Below are 7,170 nucleotides of genomic sequence, written 5' to 3' on the forward strand. Positions count from 1 at the left end.
AAAATATTAGCTGGGTGTGGTGGCGGGCGCCTGTAATTCCAGCTACTTGGGAGGCTGAAGCAGGAGAATCACTTTAACCCAGGAGGCGGAGGCTGCAGAGAGCCAAGATCAAGCCAGTGCACTCCAGCCTGAATGACAGAGCAAGACTGTTTCAAAAAAAAAAAAAAAGAATTGTTAACATTCTTGGAAAATCAAGCATAGTATTTTGTCAACCAATAAATATTTACTGAATTATACTACAAATATAGCAAAATGTATAATCTGTAAATATAAAAGCAAGAAAGATTACATTTATAATCAGAAAATATGTTGTTTTTTGTTTTATTTTGAAAATGCTCAAGAAAAGGTGTGTGTTCTTAAACGTTTGATGTGTATATGTATCTTTTTTGTATTGACACAATCCCTCAGACCCTCCTAAATACTCCAGTATATACCTCCCCAAACAAGGGCACTTTGCTACAATACCACCATACAAGCCCCCTAACCAGGAAATGAACACTGGTATAATACAAAGTCAAACCACAGACATATTCAAATTTTACCAAATGTCCCAACAACGCCTCTCTTTCTAAAGACGGGATACTAAACAGAAACACATACTGCATTTAGTTAATGGACCTCCTCAGTCTCCCTTAATCAGTCTTTCCTTCTTTCCCTATCTTTCACGTCCTTGACTGTCAAGAGCATAGGCGAGCCAGGCGCGGTGGCTCATGCATGTAATCCCAACACTTTGGGAGGCCAAGGCGGGGCAAATCACCCGAGGTCAGGAGTTCCAGACAAGCCTGGTGAACCCATCTCTACTAAAAATATATTTTTTTAAAGCCAGGTGTGGTGGTACACACCTATAATCCCAGCTACTTGGGAGGCTGAAACACAAGAATCCCTCAAACCCAGGAGGTGGAGGTTGCAGTGAGCAACCACTGCACTCCAGATGGGTGACAGACCGAGACTCCGTCTCAAAAAAAATAAAAGAGTACAGGCCTTTTATTCTCTAGGATGACCCCCAATGTGGGCCCAGCTGATGTTCCTAATGATCAGATTCGGGCCACATATTCTTAAAAAATATATACAGAAATGATGCTGTGCATACTATACCTATCCTTCCCATCCCTAGGGATAACCCTCATCACTTGGTCAATCTGGTGTCTGCCAGGTTTCTTCACTGTAAAGTAACTATGTTTTCCTTTGTATTTGATTTATATATTACGGGGAATTATTTTGATAATTCACCAATATCCTGTTCCTCATCAAATCTCTACCAACCAGCCTTAGTATTCATTGACTACTCTTGCCATTATCAAATACCACAAAGATGGTGACTATCTAATTCCATCATTCCTTCTACATTTGTAGTTGGCATTTTAAGAGAGTTTACCCTGTCTCCATAAATTCATTTATTCATTTATATTTTTATCAGTATCATGGATTCTTATTTTATTCTACAAATTGTAATTCCCTACTCTATTTTGCTGCTCAAATTACGTGAGATTTAGCCAGCGTGAGCCCCTTCAAAGTAATTCCTGTGTCTTTTGACACATTCTCATCATTTTGAGTACTTCCTTACTTTCTGGAACAACTGAATTCTGTAGACTCACTTTATACTTTCCCTCTCTGGCCCTAGATTAGCATTTCTCCAAGGAGACTTGGTTCCTCTTAGTCAACGATAGTATTTAGAAACCAAAAGTTGGGCACTACATGTGCTCAATGTTACTGAGGTTTCACTGCAATTAAGTGCTCTCAGCAGAGAGAGCTAAGGAATGTATAAACATACAAACATACACATACATATATACCTAAACCTCTTCTTTTTCTTTTTTGAGACAGACCCTCAATCTATGTGATCACTGCTCACTGTGGCCTCTGCCTCCTGGACTCAAGCGATCCTCTAGCCTCAGCCTCCCAAGTAGCTGGGACTATAGGCACATGCCATCATGCCCAGCTAATTTTTTGTTGTTGTTAAGATGGGACCTCACTATATTGCCTAGACTGGTCTCAAACCTCTGGCCTCAAGCAATGAGCCCACCTCAGCCTCTCAAAGTGCTAGGATTATAGGTGTGAGTCACCACACCTCACCCAGCACCTTTTAAAGATCTGAACAAAAATATTTGCCACCTATTGTCTCTAAGGGAGGTCACTGCATCTATGCAATAAGAATCTTGGTCTTCACAACCCTTTATCTTAACCCAGACACTCCTTTATACTGATTTCTGGTTTTTAGAAAATAACTCTTCCAACAAATTGCCAATTAGAAAATCTTTGAGGCTGGGCGCGGTGGCTCAAGCCTGTAATCCCAGCACTTTGGGAGGCCGAGACGGGCGGATCACGAGGTCAGGAGATCGACACCATCCTGGCTAACACGGTGAAACCCCGTCTCTACTAAAAAATACAAAAAACTAGCCAGGTGAGGTGGCGGGCGCCTGTAGTCCCAGCTACTCGGGAGGCTGAGGCAGGAGAATGGTGTAAACCCAGGAGGCGGAGCTTGCAGTGAGCTGAGATCCGGTGTCCCAAAAAAAAAAGAAAATCTTTGAATCCAACTATCAGTTGTAAGCCCCCCATTTTCCCCGTCTTTCCAGACTGAACCGATGTTTATCTCACATGTACTGATTGATGTCTTATGTCTTCCTAAAATGTATACAACGAAGCTATAACTCAACCACTTGGGGCACATGTTCTCAGGACCTCTTGAGACTGTGTCTTGGTCCATGGCCACTCATATTTGGCTCAGAATAAATCTCTTTAAATATTTTACAGAGTTTGACTCTTTTTGTCAACAAATATCTATAATCCTTTTCAATATGCTACCATATAGAAATATGTGGCCAGGCACAGTGGCTCACACATGAAATCCCAAAACTTTGGGAGGTCAAAGCAGGATGATTGCTTGAGGCCAGGAGTGCCAGACCAGCCTGGGCAACATAATGAGACCTTATCTCTACAAAAAAACAAAAATAAAAATTAGTTAAGTCAGGCGTGGTGGCTCATGTCTGTAATCCCAGCACTTTGCGAGGCCGAGGCGGGTGGATCACCTGAGGTCAGGAGTTCCAGACCAGCCTGACCAACATGGTGAAACCCCATCTCTACTAAAAATACAAAATCAGCCAGGCATGGTGGCACATGCCTGTAATCACAGATACTGGGGAGGCTGAGGCAGAAGAATCGCTTGAACCCAGGAGGCAGAGGTTGCAGTGAGCCGAGATCATGCCATTGCGCTCCAGCCTGGGCAACAAGAGGAAAACTCTGTCTCAAAAGAAAAATAATAATTAGTTGGGCATGGAGGTATGCACCAGTGGCCCCAGCTACTCTGAGTATCTGGTACTCCTGGCCTCAAGCAATCATCCTGCCTTGACCTCCCAAAGTTTTGGGATTTCATGTGTGAGCCACTGTGCCTGGCCACAGATATTTCTATATGGTAGCATATTGAAAGGGATTACAGATATTTGTTGACAAAAAGAGAGGGTGAAGTGAGAAGATCGCTTGAGCACAGGCGGTCAAGGCTGCAGTGAGCTGTGATCACATCGCAACCTGGGCGAAAGAGCAAGACCCCATCTCAAAAAAAAAAAAAAAAAAGCCACAAGGCCACACTGGTACCAAAAGGCACAAAAGAAAAAATACTTGAAATTCAAATATGAGCATGTATATAATTAAGATGGTATATTAGTTTCATAATACACCAACACTTATTAGGTTAAGTTCCCAAGAAAAGCTAGTTAGCTACTTCCAAACTATATTCAGTACAGGGTGGAAAATCATTTAAGAAATACTTCAATCTTATAATAATCCTTTGTTAGTCAACATACTATACTCAAATCAGTGTTTCTTAACTTAGTCCTTTCATTTTTTTTTTTTTTCTGTGAGACGGAGTCTCGTTCTGTCACCCAAGCTGGAGTGCAGTGGCACGATCTTGGTTCACTGCAAGCTCTGCCTCCTGGGTTCAGGCGATTCTCCTGCCTCAGCCTCCTGAGTAGCTGGGACTACAGGCGCCCGCCACCACGCCCGGCTAATTTTTGCATTTTTAGTAGAGATGGGGTTTCACCATATTGGCCAGGCTGGTCTCCAACTCCTGACCTCGAGATCCGCCTGCCTCAGCCTCCCAAAGTGCTGAGATTACAGTCATCAGCCACTGTGCTCAACAGTCCTTTCATTTCTAACACAGTTTTCTCACTGTTTTTTTTTTGTTTTTTTTTTTGTTTTTTGAGACGTAGTCTAGCTCTGTCACCCAGGCTGGAGTGCAGTGGTTTGGCTCACTGCAACCTCCACCTCCTGGTTCAAGCAATTCTCCTGCCTCAGCCTCCCGAGTAGCTGGGATTACAGGTGCATGCCACCATGCCCAGCTAAGTTTTGTATTTTTAGTAGAGACATTTCACTGTGTTGGCCAGGCTGGTCTCAAACTCCTGACCTCGTGATCTGCCCGCCTCGGCCTCCCAAAGTGCTGGGATTACAAGCATGAGCCACCACGCCCAGCCTCTTACTTTTTATTTCATATTTTTATTATTTTATTTTATTTGAGACAGGGTCTCATTGCCAGGTTGTTCTCAAACTCCTGACCTCAACAGATCCTCCTGCCTTGGCCCCACAAAGCGCTGGGATTACAAGCATGAGCCACCATGCCTAGCTTTAGTTTTTATACTATCTCATCCACTCCAACCTGGGATATTTACAGACTCCCAAGGTTAAAACGTGCATTAAAGGTCATCTAACTGAACTATTAATCCAAGACATTCTTTACTCCAAATCCAGTCTGTGAACCAACAACATGGGCATCATCTATTTGGGAGCTCCTTAGAAATGTAGAATCTCAGGCTCCACCCTCAGACCCACTGAATCAGAAACCATTTTAAAAAGATCCCCAGTGATTCATGTGCACATTAGAGTTTGAAAAGCATTATTACATAACATATTCAAGACATAGTCACTGGACCACCTGATTGCCACCATCATGAGTCGCATGCACATTCCTGGGAAGGGCCTGTCTCAATCGGCTCTGCCCCATCACTGCAAGGTTCCCACTTGGCTGAAGTTGACATCTGATGACATGAAGGAGCAGACTTACAAACTGACCAAGAAGGGTCTGCCTCCCTCACAAATCAGTGTGATCCTGAGGCTCATATGGTGTTGCACAAGTATGTTTTGTGACAGGCAATACAATCTTAAGAATCCTTAAGTCCAAAAGACTTGCTCCTGATCTCCCTGAGGATCTCTACTGTTTAATTAAGCAAGCAGTTGCTATTCAAAAGCATCTTGAGAGGAATAGAAAGGATAAGGATGCCAAATTCCATTTGATTCTGATAGACGAATTCACCGACTGGCTCAATATTATTAATACATGACCAAGCAAATCCTCCCTCCCAACTGGAAATATGAGTCATCCACAGCCTCTGCCCTGGTTGCATAAGTTTGTCTATGTACTCAAGTAATAAAATGATTGTTCACTGAAAAAAAAGTAGTCACTGAGGAAGCAACATCATGTGTTTTAAGCTAGAGTATATCTGTGATACAGAAACTAGTACCTATAAACTACTATGCCAATTTAGATAGCCCAGGCCAACATTACTCCTAATTAAATTTGATCACTCACCTCAAGACCCATCTCAGGACCCATATTTTTTTTCCTTCATGAAATCTCCCTGAAGAATCTAGCCTAAATTAAGCTCATCTCCCCTGCTAGCTACAGCCCTACTATACATTTGGGCACTTGATTATTTCAACTTAGCATTATATATTTATCATCTTTAAAGTGCCATGTCCAAGTCTTGAAATTCTAGCAAGACTTTAAGCTCCTGAATTATAAAAACATACCCTATTTTTTAAAATTCCACAGTAACAATGAAAAACAACAAACAAAATTTCTGGAAATTTGTTCACAAATTATTAATAGAAATTATTAGGGGCAAGAAAGGAGGGCTCATGGTGAATTAAGTTTGGGAAACAATGAGGTCCAAGGCTTTTTGCTGCGAAACTTCTAAGAGTATTATGATAACATGCAAAGTAAATCTCTAAGGATGGAATAAAGTATAAAAAATTTCACAAACTTATTTGATCAAGATCTCTTTTTTCATGGAACATCTGCAGGTACTAGTTTCCCAAATATACTCTGGAAATAAGTACTATGTACCACTGAAATGAAGACAAAAAAAAAAAAAGTAAAATATTTGAATTTTTAAAAGAATATGAGTATATCGTTACTTGAGTATCAATTTAAGTGAGTTTTGCACATTTATTTATTGGCCATTCGCATATTCTACGGGCCTTCTTCAATTCCACTCAGAAGTATTACTCAAACTGTTGTTTACCTACTACCTGAATCAAAAATCACCTGCATTACTCATTAAAAAATACAACCGGCTGGACTGGAATCTCTGGAGGTGAAACATTTTTAATGAGGGCTTCCAAATGATTCTTAGTACACGGAAGTCTGAGGACCTCTGGCATTTAACATACTTCAAGTATAATACCAAGCGCATCATCCTAACTGCTACAATGTACTGGTATATTTACTTTTTTGTCACGGGAGGTTTCAATCTTGATTTGGCTCTATGACAGAGACCTCAGAATAAAGAGCATTACCAAAGACTCCTTCTCTCCAAAGAAATCTGGGGATTTAAGTTAAGCAAGCAACCACAATGTAAACTGGTACAAAATTATTACTTCAGCACCATTTAATTAACTTCAAGCTTTGGGAAAGCTTCTACCTACAAACCTGATGCTAACAATTCACCCTTAATAGGATGATCATAATGCTCAACCTTAACTTCTTCATCTTCAAAGCATTTTACTAGCTAATGATAACCTAACCCTTTGAGAGAAGGCGTTACCAGTTTCATGACAAAGATATTTAAAAGATTATGCAATCTACCCACAGCCATTTAGCAATCTGTGTCAGAGTGATTATAATCCATGAGTAGGAAAAGTATCTCAGGCATAAGGGAAATAATTTCAATTAACTAACATTTATTGAGGACCTACTATGTACATAAGATGTGGAAGGCAGTGGTAAAAAAGATGAGTAAGAACTACTTGAGGCCAAGCACAGTGGCTCACATCTGTAATCCCAACATTTTGGGAGACCCAGGCAGGAGGATCCTTGTGGCCAGGAGTTTGAAACCAGTCTGAGTAACACAGCAAGACCCATTTCTTTAAAAAAAAAAAAAAAAAAAAAAAAAAAAAAAAAAA

General features: G+C 41.0%; 1 pseudogene; it reads left to right on the forward strand.

Annotated features, from left to right (window-relative positions):
• Window positions 1-4,936: 4,936 nt before the first annotated feature.
• Window positions 4,937-5,392, forward strand: LOC108543027 (40S ribosomal protein S13 pseudogene; annotated as a pseudogene).
• Window positions 5,393-7,170: the final 1,778 nt, after the last annotated feature.

This window comes from Rhinopithecus bieti, unplaced genomic scaffold, assembly GCF_001698545.2.
Source record: "Rhinopithecus bieti isolate Rb0 unplaced genomic scaffold, ASM169854v2 scaffold_23816, whole genome shotgun sequence".
Taxonomy (NCBI): domain Eukaryota; kingdom Metazoa; phylum Chordata; class Mammalia; order Primates; family Cercopithecidae; genus Rhinopithecus; species Rhinopithecus bieti.